Source organism: Leptosomus discolor, chromosome 2 (genome assembly GCF_034619465.1).
Source record: "Leptosomus discolor isolate bLepDis1 chromosome 2, bLepDis1.hap2, whole genome shotgun sequence".
In the NCBI taxonomy this organism is placed as follows: domain Eukaryota; kingdom Metazoa; phylum Chordata; class Aves; order Leptosomiformes; family Leptosomidae; genus Leptosomus; species Leptosomus discolor.
Genome location: NC_141392.1, coordinates 107,926,062 through 107,946,451, shown reverse-complemented (window position 1 = coordinate 107,946,451; position 20,390 = coordinate 107,926,062).

The following is a 20,390-nucleotide window of genomic DNA, read 5'->3' as shown; positions in this document are numbered from 1 at the left end:
CATTCAAAATTATAGCAAAAATAAACTAAATTCCTTTCAGTAACATTTTATAATAGTTCAAAATTTGCAAATGAAACTTGACATAAGGAGTAGGCATTTCAGCTCTTTCCAGACTCAAAACAATAATCTACAACCATGTTTTCACTCTTGTCTTGCAGCCGATTGGATCTTAAATATTGTTGCCCACCATCTTATAAGAAAGATAATTTAGTTTTACAGCACTTCTTTTTGAGAGAGAGGTTTTTTCATCATTTGCCATAAAATCCAATATGCTTTTTATACATCTTGATTTACACTAAGGTCCAACAAATTAATGAAAATTCCTACAAATTAATTGGTTAGAACCGCCTGCTTACACAAAAAAAAATGTGAAATATTTAAAAGGATAGAAATGATGTTACTAATGCTCTTTATGAGTACATTTATTCTGTCATTGTTTATCAGCTTATTTGCAACGTCAGATTTTACTCTGCAAGTCTTCTATGTACCCAGTATACCACTGTAAAAGCTTTTCAGAAATATATTGAGTTTACATTTCCCTGTTTTACACCAGAACAGATTTGCACAGCACAAAGTGGAAAAAAAAAGAGATAACCACAAAAAAAGAGCACAGTTTTCCCTCAAATCTGCTTGCTGAAGCAGTACTGCTCCTGTTACTTTTCAGCAAAAGAACAGAGACAATTTGTGTACGTATATAGCACAAATAATACAGAGTACTACTACTACTAATAATAACATGCAAGGCATTTCTCTGAACTTCCCAAGCCCCAAGGAGGTAAGGAGTTCAAAAGTAATGATGTCACCTGTGCCCTTCTTGCAGGTATTTTGAAGCTAATGTGTTATAAAATATAAATAGGTCATAATGAGAAAATGAGGTGTGGAGGTTGGGTTTCACTAGATAAACTAGATAAACTAGATATCAACAATAAAGTTACACTAATAAAAAATTTCTTTACATTAAAACTTTGGTGCTTATAATCAGTGTGTTGTAAGCTGGGTTTTTTTTTCCTAATAAAAAAATTAAAACTAGGAAGTAAAAACAGAAGGTTTCCTACACAGTAAAGAACACAGGATACTTAGATGAGGTAAATTTATGCTCAGTTAAGAGACAACAAGAATTTCAAGGATATCGAAAGATTCATTCCAGTGAAACCTGGATTTTACCATTATTATCATCACAATATAATCACTAGGACACCCAATACACCAGGTGCTATAAGAACAAAAAGGTAGACCAAATGAGCACGTGATCTACGATATAAGCAAAACATACAGAATTTGGAAAATGGAAAACAAAAAATAAAGGAAAGCCTGAGAATTGAACAGTATTGTATGCATCTACAGACAGAGTTTGAGGTATTTTGTAATAAATATATGTATATACTGAGAACAAACAGCATAGGATCCTTCTCTAAAGTAATTGTCAACCAGTTTTCAAAATGTAAATAGCTTTACACTATTTGGGTATTTTCTAGTAAAGATCTCATCAAACTCTCAGACGATCTGATAAAACTAAACCTTAATATTTCGTTCCTATTCTTCAGTCCGACAAGAAAACGTTTGCTGAACCAAATAGAAGGTCCATCCCAGTCCAGTAAAATTCCAACAGTGGATTCTTAAAGAAAGCATAGAAAAACAGTGTAGGTATATTTTACCTTCCCTTGCACCCATTCTACGTCATTGTGCAGCAGTAGTAGGGATTACAGTTATTGGTGGATGGAGCACATAGAACACCAGCTTCAGGGATTACTCTTGAAAGACCATTCACACCATATAGAAGAGTAACTGAGCATATTTTTGCCTATTTTGTCATAATATAAACTAAAATTAGTTTTTTTAATTTTTTATTAACAAATTCAAAAAATTTTAAACCAGAGTATTACTGACTAATAAAACGCACTTCTCTGCACACATTAATATTTTGCTATATAGTTAACTATACAAGTTTTCCTTACAAGAACAGATGGTTTAAACATAATTTATAAGATATCTTGAGTTATTTGCATACTTCTTAGATAACTTCAGTTATTCTTCAAGCAAAGTAAAGGTTCATAGAAATGGGATGCATGTTTCCCTCCATTAAAAGCATTGAAAACAAAACACTCACTACACCAACAATTCCTGAATATGCTGCAAACCAATATCCATTTGTGTTTCAATAACCAGGAACGCATTTTGTGTATCTTTTGGGCTATGGATTTTGTTATATAGCAGCAGCAGACAAAAAACAAACCCTCTTGCTTTCCCACTTAGATTATTGCCAGAAAAGAAGTTGTATGAGAGATAAATTAAGACTGAAATGTAAGTGCAAAGATGAAAGGATGGTTGTATGCTTAAGACATGTAACTAGGACTTTGGAAGTTTACATTTAAAATCTAGCTCTGCAGCACACCTCCTGTGTGGGCTTTAGCCACAAATCCTACAAAGAGCACTGGAGTCATGATCAGAGCCACAATACTTCCTGAGAGAACAGACAGCAAAGTGTGTCAGATGTTGTGCTCCTCTGAAAATGAGGGTAATAAGTACTAAAATGGAAGGCGGTGAACACGACACCATACTTATATCACCTGGCTCATCAGCTGTAGTCATCTGCTAATGAAGACAACCTACAACACAATCTTTTTTATAACCTGTTAGGGTTCCACTGAAACAAATCAAGATTTTGCCTTCTTTCTTCTAGAAGCCCGTTCCAAATTTTCACAGAGTTCATGGTTCATGAAAGGGCCAGGTTTCTTTTAATTCCCAATTTAAATTAATTTATGTCCTTGTGCCAACACTAATTTAACTCAAATACATCTCTTCCCTTTCCCTCACTGGTGATTAATCATACTTTTTCAGTCTTCATTTTGCAAGACTAAGCAAGTGAGCCTTTTTTCCAGCCACTCCTCGAAGAATAGTTTCCAAACATTTATAATCTTTCTTTCCACTTGTTTTATAAATATATCTTTTTCAGTCCTGAGCACCAGGCTCAGAGGCCTTATGAGACAAGTACTTCTCTACCTCCACTAGAAATACTTTGCTCAAAATGTGCTCAGTTAGCATTTGCTCTTTTCACGACCGCATATGTGCACATGTTTTGTTCTCTGTCTTGTATAGGCATTTTAGCAGTTTTCATTCCCTAATTCATGACCATGTTCCTTGTGGTATTAATACCCTTTCCTAATAATACTATTACTCTCAGTTCTCATGGTCATTCAGTTTTCCTACCAAATTATATTCTGATCCTCCTTTCTGTTCAGGTTATTTTGTGACCTCAGTCGTTTGTACTAGCATGTGTCTACTTCTCCCCATTTTATTTATTACAATATTAAACAAAATGATCCGAAGATGGATCTTTGAGAAATTTCTATGTAATGACTACCTTCCAACCCAACAGTTCCCCTTTCAGCTTCACCCAGCATAGTCTTTTTTTATCTAGATCTTTACACACATAATTGTGTTTGTATTAATCCTTAGCTTCTGCTGTTGAGCTAATAACCTTTCATAAGGCACTGTATTCAAAGACTGCATTGTATTCTAGACAGATGAGATCTGCTGCAGTTCACTTGTCTGGAAAATCAGTTATCTTCTCTTAGGAAAGTATCACATTACCCTCAGGCATTCTGTATTTGGTAACAACATGTTGCATCTTACCTCATTTTTATTTACTTCCACAACTCAAGCTCTTCACTTACGTAGCCGTTCCAAAATGTATATTATTAAGCTTATATTAACAAGTCTGCAGCTGGTAAATCAGTTTTTTATTTTCTTAAATATACACACATACACATTACATTTCCTACTTTCCAGTCCTCCTGACCACTTCCAATTCCGCAGATGCTACAATAGATATTCTTGACAGCAAATCAGCAATTTTACATGCAAACTTCCTCAGTGCTCTAGCCTAGAGGCCATCCAGTCCTAGACACAGAAGTATGACGCTAAACCAAGTATATAAAAGAGAAGAGATCCTCTGAAAACCAGACCTTGACTGTTGATGGTGAGTACTCATTTTCAAAATGGGCATACTTCCTCTGCAATAGATTTCATCTATCTATAAAGAAGAAAATAGATAATAAAATAAGTCATTTTATGGCTGAATACAGCTCTAAAGTTTCCAAATTCTCACGTATAAAGGATGTTAGAAATTTTTCTCAAATGGCTTCAAAAATTATTTGAGATTTGAAGAAAATACCTTACAAAAACTGAATTAAGGCAGTCTATGCATTATTTAAAACAAACAAACAAACAAAACAAGAACAGCAAAACCACAACAAAAACACTGAGAGGAGACCTGATTACAGCACTGAAGTACAGGAATTACAGAAAGTATTTCAGATGTTGAAATACTTAAGCAAAGTAAAAAATGGCAGTGACTAAAAGTCAAAATAGATGAATTTAAAATGGAAACAAGATGCATATTTTTAAAAATGAAGGTGGTTAGGGACTAGAACAAAGCCTCAAGGAAGGCAATGAATTTTCTATCTCTTAATGTCATCAAATCAGGAGTCTCTTCTCATGGCAGAACACAGCAGCCCTGGCTCTAACAGCACGCTAAAATGATTATACGGCTTTGAAATCTCTAATCATGTTATCATACTGATAGTGCCGGGGCTGGTGAGTTTTGTCACACATTTGGAGAGCCAACAAGGAGAGCTGTAGCGATCAGCACTCTCCAAGATGTGTACCTACCTAAAAATGCTGCAGATGCTACTAAAGAAAAGTGTTCAAGAAATCAATCACTCTAGGTAGCATAGGAGCATTTCTTCCTAAACATTTCTGAAATTCTGAAAATTTATATAGAAGCAGCACCTGTCTTTAATTAAATATACAACAACACACTTATTAAATATACAAAAAGTGGAAGATCAGATATTGCCAGCACTGATGGAAGAAAGCAAAACAAACAAATGCACTCTCAGCTGAGTATTTCAGAAACAAAAGAATCCAGTACAGTAGAGGTATTTCAGAAACAACATTATAAATGTACTTGAAATAAAGTATCAGTGAGCATGAAGGAAATGAAAACTCAGATCTTTATGAAATACAGGTCCTTCAGGTATCAGAAAATAGACACAGTTTTTAAAAAGGCTTTAAAAATCACGGTATGTATTGGCAATGATTATCAAGAACGACATTTTAGAGCATTGTGTTGTCAACCTGAAAGAGGTACTCCAGAGCACAGCTGTGATGCAAAACAAACCCCATCTACAGATGCATTTCAGCCCATATGACTACCTGTGTGCACATAAGATGCCACACCTTTTCTGTGGCACAAGGAGACAAAGGATTACCTGTCATAACTTTAACCACTTTTTAACCTGGTAAGACTACTGTCACCTTGTTTATGGTGGCTGCCTGCCCACGTAAAAAGGAATTCAGGTTACATCTATACTGAGAAATTACACAGTGCTGGAGAACCTCCCAGTCACTCTGATTTGATCTTCTTTACTGTTGAACTGCTTCTACTGGACTTTTGGCCCATGCTGACATGCGCTCACCTAAGCAGTTCTTGGACACAGTATGATAGTGTGGGCCAGAGACTGTTCCCAGCCAGGGACCATTCTCAAAACATAATCTGGAGGCAGACAACTTATTTAGGACAGAGATTCTGACAATGTGGACACAGAATTTTCCTTACCAGTTTGTCCAGTATCTTTTCCCTAGCAGTAAAAGGACACCTTCATTTCCCTGCAGACAACTAAATACTTTACTTAATTGCTTCTAATTTCTTTTCTGCTGAAAGATAATAAATAGGATTGAACAGTCAGATACAAACATATTTAAAACACAAAGGGAATTGAGTAACATCTGAAGTGCACAGAAATATCTGTTCTCTAAAGCAAAAAACAATATAAATATATAGACAGACGTAACAGAAAACTCAGAAGACATTTAATAAGAAATTGCTACATTTTAATATAAATTAATCTAATACATATAAGTGACAAATACTAATGAGGATGCAAGATCTAAGTTATGTAGGAGATGTAGACATTTATGTGAAATGGCATAGTAATAAAAGATTTTCAAACCGTTAATTGCACTTTACTTATGCTAAGGGGATGTAAATACCTGATGTGCTTAACACCCAAATGAACATCTTGAACATTCAAAAGGATGTACTGAAAATGGTAACAGATTTAGTGATTGTTTTGATGTTCAGGTTCCATCTGTTGATTTACTTTCCTATGTAACTGCTCTTTTAGTTATTTAAAAAAATACACTGAAGTTCAAGTTAGATACTTTTAAAATATGTTCAGAAGTTCTAATTAGAAGTTAAAGTAATTACTTTAATCATATACAAAAATAACTCTTCTATTAAAGCTGCACTGTATCAGTGCCAATATCTTAATTCTTTTTCAATTGTTATTTATTCTATTATTCACTGCAGTTTTTATTCAGCGTACAGAGGCTTTCCAATGGTGGAGTTTGGTGTTTGGGACAGAGAAGATAATACACTGTTTCTAAGACTCTGCTTGGAAGTGATAGAAGCCCATTCAATCCTACAGCCAGCAGAACACAGCAATCTCCCGATTTTTTTACCCCTGCAAACTACATTGCTGTGGCAGCTGCCCAGCTCAATTGGGAGCCCCTTCCTGAGTAGGGCTGCTGGGTTAATGCACAGCATGGGGGGGTAGCAAGCACTAGAGCAGAGGCCTTTCCTGGCAGGGCTCTACCAGCAGCTCCATCTCTCTAATTCAGGAAGGCTTGACATTAAAGGTCTCTAGATCATCCATAGTTTATTAAACAGTGTTAAGTCACAGAATTGAGCCTTATTTTGCAATCATCCATACTGTTTAATTGTTAGCTGGCTTCCTCACATAGATATGGCACATGCCATGCCAGGCACTCAGGAAGAGCTTGTGAAATAGCAGGGACAAAGGGCTCATCAGGAAACCATTCACAAGAGGCAGAATAAATGAATTCACTCTGTTCTGTGGAGGAAAAGATGGGTGTAAGCCTGACCACAATGCTTAATCTCAGGGGCAGAGAACTATCCCTGCCACACTCTATCCAAGGGATTACATGTAGTCCTACCGCTTATAGCAGTAGTAATTCAACAAGAGGGAGGAAGTAGCGTCACTGGAAAAGAAAGGTTTTCTGCATGTTTCATTTACGGCTGAAACATAAAGCTCCATTCACCAGTTTGCTGCTGTCCTTCCTCGTGTCAAGGTCTCTGGCTGCCAATCTAAGCATAACAACTATTCACAAGGGCACACTGGCAACATATGCAGAAAAGTAACCAGACAGCTAACAGCTATAAATTTATATACAGGTGTAATATAACAGGAAAGAACAGGTTCTTCCATTGCTTCAGACCACTATTTTACAGTAGTGCTACACTGGAAGATCTGGTCAGATGCAGCATTACCACGATCATCATTCTTCATCAAGTGTATCCAAAATAATGCTCGTGCTGGTGGTTGATGCATCCCGCTATGTAAAAGCATTAAGCTAACGCAAGAATAATACAAAGACTGGACCATCCAAGACTACTGAGGAGAGCAGGTAAAAGTCACACGTGCCAAGACACATTTGTTATAAAAATCTCTACTGAAAGGAAGAGAGAGAAAGGGAGAGAACCAACCGTTAGGTTCCCACCTCTCCCACTGCAGAAGACAACACCAGGCCAGACATGAGCTCTGACATGGCTGATGGAGTGAACAGGAGGATTCTGTTAGACCTAAACCTTACTATGCCTTCTAGATCTGGGCAATATATACATATTTATTAAAGTGTTACTGTGTCAGCTTCTGTCCTCTGCAGCTGTTCTTCAACTCTGGAATTTAATAACTTCCACTGTAGCTTACTTAACTGCAAAAGTTGGAAGAAAGTAGGTTGTCAACAGTGCACGCCAAGTGGATGCTGCTGCTTCACTGGTCAGCAAATTGGACGATTTTCATCCCTCAGTCCAGCAACAAAAGGATCAAGAAAAAATTACAATAACAACAACAAAATCCAAAACGTATAAAGAGAGTCTCAAGAAGAAAGCAGTTTGCATACAGCTTCAGCAGTAACTTGAGATGAGTCCTTGGCAGAGGCACGAATTATAACAAGCAGGCTGTCTTCCCCAGCCAAGGATTCAGCTGACAGCACTGACTCAAATTAACAAAATCATGCAGAGGTGGGTAAAAAAAAGAAAAAAGAAAAAATAGACTTTCATAAAGGTATGCCCCATATGAATTGATCTTTTATCCCTTTGCTCCCTGTTACAGAACTTCTTGGATGAATAAATTTTTTTTTTTTTTGAAGATTTTAGCTTGGAATCCCTTTAATCAAGCACTGTTGTGGTCTCCTAGAAGAAAAGGGCTTGCAAGTGCACGAGGCACTTAGGCCTAGTGGGATAACAGACGAGATAGGTTGCAAGACAAAAGCTATGGGTACTTTACAGGCAAACACGATGTCACTTTGCATATATGCTAAGCAGATACATGGTCTCACTGTCTATGCCCTGAGCTGTGTAGCTGCTTTCACGCAGGCCCGAGCTCCATCTGTTTTCTTGGGCTTCTTTCCTCAGCTGTGACACCACACAAACTCACCATGTCTGCTGGTGGTGTGAAGCACAGGCAAAACAAGCTGGTATCTGCCTGCGGAATAGTGCATTGCCACACCTCAGCAGTGATCAGGCCACATGCTTTAGCTCAAAGGGGAGAGAAGATAGCAAAACCTGCCCTGAAAAAGATGCGCTTAGAAGCAACCAAAAGTACTTTAAAATGTTTCTGCTCTTTTCACTATGATACGTGAACTTCGAGCCACTGTAAAGAATAGAGTTAAAAGGTAAATAGCTCAATGGACTTTTCAAAATGAGAATTTTAGAATATAACATTCTAATTCAACATGTATAATATTGATGTATAAAAGTTTCCTCGCATAATTACTCAAAAAGTCAACAAATAAAAAGACAAGGAAGAGCACAAAGTGCAACTATCTCTCAAGTCTGCAGTGTACAGCAGCTCATTAAATCAACTTTACTTATTCTGTGCTTGGTGTGACAGAAGTTGGTAAGAAATCTGATTTTATCTTGAGAAACCATTATTGAGATTACATCATTACTCAATGGAAGGGGACTGTTCTGGGTTTGTGTACGGTCTGTAATTACCCTGAAACACAGTATCTGTCATCAGGAAGCTATCTGCAATATATCCTGCTTACAGATGTCCTATGGCAGTCAGCAGTTCGTTGTTCTACTGATGATGTGCTGACTGGCAACACTCACAAGCATGGCTGTTCTGTCCCACTTTTTCCTCGTCACACTTCATGTATTTTACTCTGAGTCTGTTTTCTGAGAGCAGGGACATGGTTCATCCTGCAGAATTTCCAGACCTCATGAGAATACCAGTACTCTTTCTGCAGATGTGAGCTATAAACACTGTACTGTTGTCTTCAAGCTGGAAATTTTTGGGAAGACAAAGAAAATCAAAATTCAGAGAGAAGGGGAAGACCTGGGACCCTGATCTGTACTACACAATCCAGAAGCAGAAGGAGGATGAGAAAGAGCCTTCTCCAGCAAATTCATTCACTCAATGGAAAAGGGATGTTCCCTGGAAAGAGGCGGGGGGAGGAAGGAGGAAGGAAAATGACAAGTTGACAGTGTTGTTTCCCAAAAAGGCTAAGAATTTCCCTGAGAGCTAAAGAATGTAAGTTAGAGTAGGGCATAAGAAGAGGGCTTTGCTTAAGACCTGCTTTTCATCTTTTGAATAAAACTACATATTTAATGATTTCTATCAATACTTCTGCCAGGCCGGATCAGAGAAATATGGTCTGATCAAGGATGAGGCCGTACTTGCAATTAAATCTACCTGTGAAGCAAGAAAAACTTTGTTACATAAGATGGAAACTTTTACCAGGACTTCACAATCTTCTGGTTATTGAATTCAAAAACCATTACTTCTCATAGCCATGACGATTAGATAGATTAGCATGGATACTGAAAAGCTGCTACAGGAATTCACCACTGATTCTGTATTTGAGTAAGACAAGCAACAAATTTGATGAGACTAATGGTCTAGATGACACATTCATATTATATTAATTCCTGTTTAGTTCAGTTCCTAGTCATAGACCACAAGCCGTTTACACTAGACACTATCAGATCACATAACAAAATGCTGTTCCCAAATACTTGCAATTTAAACATAAAATAAATCATAACAGACAGACAAGTAGTGACAGCGACCCAGAAGAAGGATCAAAAAGCCCCACAGATGGTACATGAGAAGTCATTTGGTCCCAATACAATCTCCACATAATCCTTGTTCTGTTAAGTACAGGAACTGAAACTTATGATCTATATTTATCTGGGTGCTATTTTGAGCATTACTTGTAACGTTGGATGTTTCGTTCAGCCTCTGTTTGCAATATGTCATATGCCGTAGTGTGGGATGCTTCAAAATCAAAACACTTTTCCTTCAAAAAAACATTGATTCAAGAGCCCCCATATTTGGACCAGGAGCTTGTTCTGAAAAGGGTAGTGTAATCAAGAGGACTTTAACCTTTTCCTCCTGGAAATGACATATGGTATAGAAAAGTTTAAATGTAATCACTTGCAGACAGTGCTGCCAAATATTATCAATTGAGGCTGGGAAAGGGAGAAGGGCTTAGAAATTAACTTGATGAGACTTAAGCTCTGACCAGGAGCCATTCTTGGGAGATAGCTGCCACTTTCATTATATCTATTTGTAACATCAGAAGGCGCTTTAGCTCTCATTATATTATTTTAATAAAACAATTAATTTTGATGTATAAATACAGAATATTGACATACCCTTTGCGATATTCCACTGCTTCGAGATGAAAGACACTTCCAGGATCATCTTGATTTAGATTATCTACAGCCATTCATCTGCTAGTTTTCTTCAAGACCATGAGACAATAACCAGATGCTTTAGACAGCTTTTACTTATTTGTCATGTTCATGCCCTTGAAAGTATGTTGACAGAAACAGCCAACTTAAATTACAGTTTTTGAAAGTATCACATAATGATTCAAGCTACACATTAATTAAATGAATAAGAGAATCTGGATCTTTTCCCAGCCCCTGAAGCAGTTTGCTATTAAATAAAATGGGCCAGGGCCCACTTCCTGGCCCTTAGGCAAAGGGCACAGCATGACTTGAGCTCTGATGCTACGTTCTCCTTTCTCTCCTCACCCAGAGAGAGGATGGGCCATCCTGCACCAGAACTATGTTGGCAGCATGCTAATAGATAAACTGTGTGGTCAATAATGCACCAGCTCTCAAATTTGTACCCTGACCTTGTTTGCTTCTCCAGACCAGATATAGGTCATATAAGCCATTACCTTTTTCAGTGGGGAAAAAAAAAAAAAAAAGGCAGATTATAGAAGGTTTTGACTTTGAGGCAATTTTTTAGCCAAATGAGTAGCTAGTCTTCTTACAGCCTGCTGCTTACCTCAAGCAGTACAATCTAGTCTTTTGAAACCCAAACAAGACTAAAGGTCTGTCTCTAGAATACGTTGTTTTGAATAGTATCTTTCCACTCTTAACAGTATTTCACTAAACCTCATACTTAAAAACAAATACACATCAACAGAGAGAGAAAAATGAGCAAACTATAGAGCTATGAAGTGGTAATAAAAGCAATATAGCTAGTTCCTGACACAATCATGTCTGTTCAGCATCACAGTCGATTGGAATTTCACCAGACTTTCACTTTGAAATGGTAGCTGCCACTGGAATCTTCCAGGAATCAGAAGGTTGGCAAAATATTGCATCATCTCCCACTCATGACTCCACATCATCTAAGACTGGGATTCAATCCGTTATCACTTTATGTTTCATAGATGTAAAAAAAAAAAAAATTAAAAAAAATACTAATAATAATAATACCAGAAAGAACACATGAAAAAATGTAGTTGCTTCCCTATGTTAGTCATCTTCTTGCTATTCTTGTACAACTTGAATGTTAAAACTCCTTATTTCAGACAGAAGCCAGACATGGTAACCTGGCACAAATTGCTACCCACGGGGCCATCAGTCATGTTCACATGAAAAGGCAAACAGCATGGGGCCAAATTAAGTGTGGAGCTTCATACGCTGACTGCACATGTCTAATGTCACCATGGATTTACTTATATGTGCCATCAATCTGTACTGGCGATATCTGAGAAGTAGAAAAACTTTTGCAGGCAGCTTAATTTGCAAGTTTGGTGGTACTTCGTTTACTTAGATACAAATAAACAGTAATAGGACAAGCATGTGCATTTTTCTCATGCTGATTAGCTTCCCATGGGCTTGATCCAATTTCAGCTCAAGTCAGTGGGATTTTTTCCACTTTCTTCAGTGTCAGTTGGCCCACATCCTCAATAAAAAGCATACTGCACTAAGCAGCAGTTGCTCTCTACAAGAAAAATATTAAAGGATTAGAGTCCACAAGAGAAAAATGGGCATAAGATGTCCTGCAAGCATGCTGACAAGATAATCGCAACGATACATGAGCAATTTGATAAACTGCAAGCCACATTTGGTAATTTGGAGACGTAGGGATTCAAATTTGCAAAGTAAAACACATTATTTTTTGCACTGAAAAAATAATTACTCTGTTGGCAAATTTAATCCTTCAGGTTAGATGAACCTTGCCTGTTCCAGCTTAATAGTATCTTCACCTTATTGATTGGGTAATTTCAGTGGAATGTTTATTCACATAGCAGTTTTAATAGCGAAATTGAGCTTGTCCAAGTAGAAGGGGGCAGGGGTGCACGTTGGATTGAGCTAAATTGGAACAATAGGGGCTTTTCATCACTGAAACAATGAACAGTAACAACAATTGTGGCTGGAAGTGGAAGATTGATTTTCATGTGCCTTTAGTTCCCAAATGTTACTTTGACAAGAAATAATTTGTGCTCAGAAAAATGCTGACAAAATTTATTTTTATTTACGTTTTTGGTCAATATAATTCACAATATCAAAACCATACGTTTTTCAACAAACTAATTTTCTAGAAAATCACCCATCTTTAGCCACAACAAGTTAATCACTAATATTTGTTCACTTGCACTGTCTTAAGATTAAAAGAAAAAAACCCTGCCATCTACACCAATAAATGACTACCACAGATGACAACCAAAACGATGATGCAATCTAGTTCTATGGTATACTGAAAATTAGATTAGAAGAGTTATGTACCCAAGCGTAACTAGTAAGGAGCAGAAGGCAGGTCACCAGGTAATACCCTGGGTCTGAAGTTTATGTGTACCATACTACTCCATATATTATGGTACGGAACAGCAGCAAAAAAATATTTGGAAGGCCATCTAGTGTCACTGAAGTGAAATGCAAGATATTTAATTGCTTCCAATGCATGCACCTGTTCTCTCATAGAACTGAAAAATTCACAAGTATTTGCTTTTGTTTCAAAATAAACTGATCATCACCACCTCCAGAACATCATTGACATATTGTTAGGAAATTGTCTTCAATTTATCTGTCACAAATATATGAGACTTTATATCAGAAAATGATGGAAGACAATATCACTAAAAGTAAAATACACACAAAAAGCAAAACAAACTAAATTGCTATCATTGTAAGACTTTGGCAACTAACGTTAAAATGTCAAGATGTAATGAAATACAACTTTGCAGAATAGGAAATCAGGAAGATGGTGATACCAAATCTGAGTGAGGAAAGACAAATGCATCTAGTCACAGTGTAGCAACATAGCAAGGGAAATGTGTTAACTATAAATGTGTTCTCAGCCTGAAAGAATGTTCATTTTATAGCTATTACAAATGTGACTGAATGGAGAACTAAATAAATAGTATCTATTATACCCATCTTAATTTTTTTCCACTAAACACACATGCATAAACATCCTTACTCACTCTAAGGACAAAATTAACAGCTCTGATTACCTGCTCTTACTTTATAAATAATATAGGCTGCAGAATCTCAGTGTACTCATCATACATATAGCACATACAAGAGAATAATGACTTTCATACATTTTCTTCATTGTTTTATCTGCACGTGGAAAGACTTTCATACATGTGATAATTTAACTTCCCGTTTTTCAGATGAACCGTCTTATGTTAGTAAGAAAATAAACTGAAAGAATCATTGTAAAACAGTAATGTCTGTTTCCTTTACAGCATACTGTTCACTTTTGCTGTAACACTGTACACTCATTACTTCAGAAATGCTGGAAGGTGAGCAAATTACTTCAGTATTTATCTGAGATTATACACCAGGCTAATGGGTACAGCAGCCTTATATTTAAATTAACGATTTAAAGTTTACAGCTCCAGGCCTATGATGGTATATAATAATGCCTATTAAAAAGTACAACTGCTTTCTGATTTGACTAAGGAACTCACAGTGGGATTTACAGTATTGTAAAACTTTTTTCTTTCACATTTCATCTTGAGTTTTAACAAGAAAAAAACAAATACAGCTTCATTAGTCAGTGCCAGAATTTGCTGTGGTGTCACTCACTCCATTTACCTTTTTCTGTTCAAAATTAACAAATTCGAACTGCTTTTTCAGTGGCATTGCTCAAGTATGACAAAATTTGAAGATGGGAAGAAGAGTTCTGTGATGCTGATGGCATGGTAAGGAGGTTTTTCATTAGACTTTATCTGTGGAGACCCTTTCCAGTCATACCTTTGTTGCAGGACAGACATAGGTCAAAAAAATGAACATGCATCTGAAACCATGCAATTTCCTTATCAGATTCAAATCTATTTAAGTCACTGTTTTCTGGTTCCAGTCTGTCAAGATGAAAATGACATTGTAAGAATTTTACCATTAAGACACCATTAAGAGCAGCTAAAAATTTTGTACTAAATCTGAATTTTAGGCCTGATTTCACCTTGAATTCAACCCTCCATTTCATATTTAGATCCACATACTACTGAACCTCTAAAACATTTGCATTGTCTCTTGATGAAACTACATCCAAAGAAACAAAAAGGCCAGGGGTCTTCCTTCTGAAGCAGCCATGGTAATGACATAAGGCCCCATTCCCTGTGCATTTACACCACCACACCACAGAGGAATCCCCAGCATGACTCTTCCTTTGGAAGACCTAGGCTTTCACTGACAAGTGCACCCAGACCAACTATCAACAGATACAACATCCACCTCCCACCCACCCTTTGGCTTAGAGGGACAGCTTGCACATCCAGAAAGGGTCCCATCAATGGCAGTGAGCCAAAACCAGGATGGAACAATCAATTCTGCATATCATGTGTGAATCCAGAGCAATACTAATCTATTGCACCGGATGCTCTGCCCAGTGACACATGCTTACATTCCCATCACTTTGGCTGCAATCTCCTTCCATACACCAACAGGTTCTCTGCCTGCTCAGTCCTCTTTGCCGTCTCCCACCAACTGTGAAGATCAAATCTATCAGTGTCATGTCTCTGTTCTCTGCTACACATGAAAGTGGTCACCCACTTTTAGAGCAGTGACTGAACACCAAGAGATCTGGTTCTGTCCAAGTACAAAATGCTCTCTCCCCATCCATTTTTCCCCCTGTCTTTCTCCCCACCTTTATCTACATAATTCTCAGCACCATTCTTTATGCTTATCAAGTGCCTGTCACCTCAGAGGGCTTTGGCTGTTCGCCACAATCAATATAAAGTCCATATCCAACAAACAATGAGGTAGGTAGGGAGACAAAACTTTTGCTATGCAAGAGAGTGACCTCAGGGCTTAAGAACAGAAGAGTCTTTAGGGACTAGGACAAAGCAGCTAGGGAACAGGCTTAGGAGTGGTCTTACATGAGGACATCTGTTTCCATGCTATATAACAAATGCTACATACCAAGGTACAGGTGCACATCAAAGTTCCTTTTTCAGTATCTTCCTTAGTGCTTCTAAGCAGCAGGGTACTGCTAAAAGAGAGCTTCAGCTCTCCTTGTGTGTCAGCTTAGCAAATGCTGCTTGTACCACACTAGCCAGCCGTGCCAGGAAAAGACACAATGCTCTGGCAACGACCATACCACACCAAACCCTGAGAAAGCTGGAACTCCTCAGAGGTCAACACCTCTTCCCAGACTATGATTGATATTACTGGCCTTATTACTAGCTAGGTTGAGTCTCAGATGAGGAAACTTGGGAATTACTGGGCTTTAGACTGCCTCTCCAGGAGATGAGGACTATTGTTACACAAACAGGGGTTCATAAACCACTAGTCTCCTTCATTTAAGGTTTCCTAGTCCTGCCTTTTCCTCACCCGCATCTCACACACCAGCCGTTCCCTCTTCCTCTGTCCACAGAGGCAGCCACGCATTCTCCAAGTTAGATCTCCAAAGATCTTCCTGGCAAATCATAGATGTGAACGTGGTACTCTGTAGGCTCAAAAGGGTCTATGCAGACAGGAGTACTACGATTGGAACCACTCTTACCATTGCCTTAGTGTTGCACTGCTAATATACAACCTCACTACTAGGTAACATTTTAAGGTTAAGGCCAGGAACCAAACCACTCATGATGTTCTAAGCAACACAGACAGAGTCAAGCTGTGTAGCTTTCTAAATTCATAGTAGTGTCTCATTACATGCAGTAAAAGCAAATGGATGTATGATTAGTTTAACAATATAACCATAAACATACTCCGTAACCATAGCCTATATTTCTTTCAAAGTTGCACTGGGATTTTATTTCTAACGATAGCTAATAAGAAGAGGTTTGCAGGTCTGATCACTGGTCTCTTCTACCACCATAAAATGTTGTTTAATTCAGGAGACAAGTGAATTCATAGTTCAGGTGACGAATAGGCTCTACAGCCACATAAACAGGCTTTTGGACATTTACGTAGTGCTAGCAGCAACCCAAGCAGTACCTGCCCATGCAAATGAGCAGACATTTCAGTCTCTGATACCCACCCATACAAGATAGGCTTGTGGCAATACCTTGCAAGTCTTTTAACAACCCTTCAAGTGACACTCCAGGGCTGCAAACAGCCACATCACGGTGTCTCCCACAACACAGGCGGGCAGCAGTGATCTCAGCTAATTCTTTCCCTGGCACCAGACTTCTATGAAGCAAGCAAATAACTGAATCCATTTGCTGGCAGAACCTCTGAAGTTGTGCTATCGCTTTCTCTGAGCTATATATATATCATGACATTCTTGAGTACTAGTGCCTTGGTGTTCTGCCCTTCCCTTTGATCATGTTATAATGAAGTAGTTCCTGGTTTGACATAACTACTTTATCATCACATCATCATAGAGTGCATAAAAAGCAAAAGTTCCAAAGATTTTACGAGTCAGGCATATCTCAATGCGTATATACACAGAGAGAGAGACTAAATCAAAAGTTACGTTTGCATTATCTGCAAAATAGTAAGCTTTTAGTAGGGATTCCCACATTGCAACCTGTTTAATTTCATCCTTCATTTTGAAAGATGTCTTATAAATAACATTTTCATTTAAGTATATGTACAATATTGTCCTTATATTTCTATAAATTAATTGTTTGTGTTATATATTTTTTTTTTTCTGTGTATGACATATGAAAAGCTACAGCCACACCAGGACAAATGCTAATGTAGTCTTATATTTACATAAGAAATAAATCTTATTGCAAACATTTTCATAGCACTTTCAGAAGCAGTCATTTGCATTTAACTGCAAAGGTGAAATTCAAGACTGAAAAAGAGGAACACTTTGTGTGCACCACTGACCATTTTTAGAAGATTCAGTTTTTTATAGTATTACTACTTGTTTCTTATCTCTTTTTTCTATGATTTCCCAGGCTTAAAGTTGTTTAAATGCTGCTATTCACCAAAAATGAAAATAGGTGAGAAGACAAATTGCTATGTGATTTATGCTCTCTTATAAAAACAGATATACAAGTAAAAGTTTATGGACACAAGGGTTTTGAATCCTTTTGCATCTTGGTGAAAAATAAAAAATATGATTTTAAGAAATTGTGGTATTAAAGTTCAGTTTTTCTTCCAGTTTGGACAAAAAAAAAGTTAAAATATCAGCTTTGTCATGGAATGAAGATTACTGCAATATTTCAATTTAGACATGATAGGATTCTCTGAGTTTTGATGTAAATAAACCTTTTCAACATTCATTAATCAATTTTTATTGAGTGTGTTAAATAGAATTGAAATGTCCTCTTCCAAGCTGATTGACATAAAGCTTTTTTTTGCGATAGTGCAGTGATGCTTCCTAGGACTGGTAATTTGGGATTTTGTGCTTTTATTGTTCTTCCATGTCAAATGTGCTGTCTGGTCACCCTTTAAAAAAAATTACTGCTCTCACCCAGAAAATAGGAAGAGCTCTCTCCTCATTCCCTGAGCTTTTTTTGAGAGGGTAATATCTCTTTGAGTTGCTGTTTGGGACACTACTTTGGGACTTTCAGGAGTACAAAGCCTATCTTAGACGCACAACTGGCAATAACAGCCACCACCAGAAGAGCCTGAATGGAAGGACGCTTCTTATAGGCCATACAGCCTACATGGAGACAGGTGGATTTAGGCTGATTGGACGTTGTTTGAAGATTTTTCCAAGCCAGTCAAAGAAGAAAGGGCAATGCTTCCATTAAATGTCCTGAATGTCCTTCTGTCAGCCTCACAAGTGCAGTGACTGGTTAGGAAATTTAAACAGTTTTTTTAGATGGACTGCAGTGACCTGCTCTGCCAAAAAACAAGCAGCAGTTTGAACAGTTTGGAATTGAACAGCAGAATGAAACAGTCTGGATTACACATCCTGCCAAAAGAGAAGGAAACCCTTCTAATAAAAGGAACAGTCTTAAGGTTATCTCTTAGTAGCTTATTAATACTCGTTCCAGCTTCAGCTGGAGTAGGAAGGACAGCATATCAGCTACTTTAATGAGAAAGAGACAGAGATACTAATTACTAGCAGGCAAATGATGCTTCAGATCAGATACATGAGTCAGAGGGCAAGGCAATAACCTAATGAGCCAACAGCCACTGTGCACAAGAAAATAAAGCAAATCTAGATAAAATTGTATACCTCTGCCAGCCTTTTCATTTCTAATAAAGATGCTACAAAAATGGTAACTGTCTTTCTTAAACTTCTCTCCCACAAGCACCATGTCAGAGATATATGTTCAATACGTATGTGCAGACTTCACCAGCACTCAAATTTTCTTTCACTGCTGTTACACTCTGAAGAACAGTGCACATTACATATTTTTCTTTGAAAGTAATAACTCAAGAGCATTGCACTGGAAATGAATAATCTGTGTTTAGGAAGCAATCCTAGCAGAACACAGAATCACAGAACGGATAATGTTGGAAGGCACCTCTGAGGATCATCTAGGCCATCATCCCTGTATGAAGTGTCAAGGAGAGCAGAACTGTGTTCAGTCAAATTCTGAATATCTCCAGGGATGGAGGCTCCACCATTTCACTGGACAAACAGTTTCAGTGTTTGGCAACCCTCACAGTAAAACAGTGTTTTCTCATATTTAAGTGGAATTTACTGTATTTCAGTTTATGCCATTTGCCTCGTGTCCTTCCACTGAGCATCACTGAGAATTGTCTGGCTCTATCTTCTTTATGCCCTCCCATTAGGTATTGATTGGTCATTGATAAGATCCCCTTGAGCCTTCTCCTCTCCAAGCCAAACAGACCCAGGTCTCTCAATCTTTCCTCATATGTGAGATACTCCATTTACTTCATCACCTTTGTGACCTTTCTCTGGACTTGATGACTTGATCTAGTATGTCCATGACCCTCTTTTTGGCGGGGTGGGGGGGGTGGGGGGGGTGGGGGCAGTATTGAATATAACATTCACATGTGTCTCACCACAGCTGATTAGAGGGGAAGGATCATCTCCCTTGACTTGCTGGCAATCCTCCTAATGCAAACGAGGATGATGGTTGCCTTCCTTGCTACAAGGTCACATTCCTGGCTCATGTTCAACTTGTGGTCCACTAGGACCACCAGTTCTTTTTCTGCAAGGTTTGTTTCCAGTTGGTTGACCCTCAGTTGCCTGGACAGGTGCATGGGGTTACTCCTCCACACAAGCAGGAATTGGCACTTCCCTTTGTTGAACTTCATGAGGTTCCTCTCTGCCCACTTCTTCAGCCTCCTAAGGTCCCTCTGAATGGCATCTGGTACATCAGCCACTCCTCCCCATTTTCTGTTGTCTGCAGACTCACTGAGGGTGTCTTCTGTCCCATCATCCAGGTCTTTAATGAAGATTTCAAATGGTATTTGCCACAGTATCACACTCTGGGGTCTACTTTTAGTGACCAGCATACAGCTGGTGTTTGTGTCACTGATCACAATCCTTCGATCCCAGCAGTTCAAACAGTCTTCAGCCTACATTGCTGTCCTCTTACCTAGTCTACAGTTCACCAGTTTGTCTATGAGGATGTTATGGAGGACAGCGTTCAAAGTCTTGCTGAAGTCAAGATAAACAATATCCTGTTCTTCCCCCTTGTCCCATGAACTAGTGATTTTG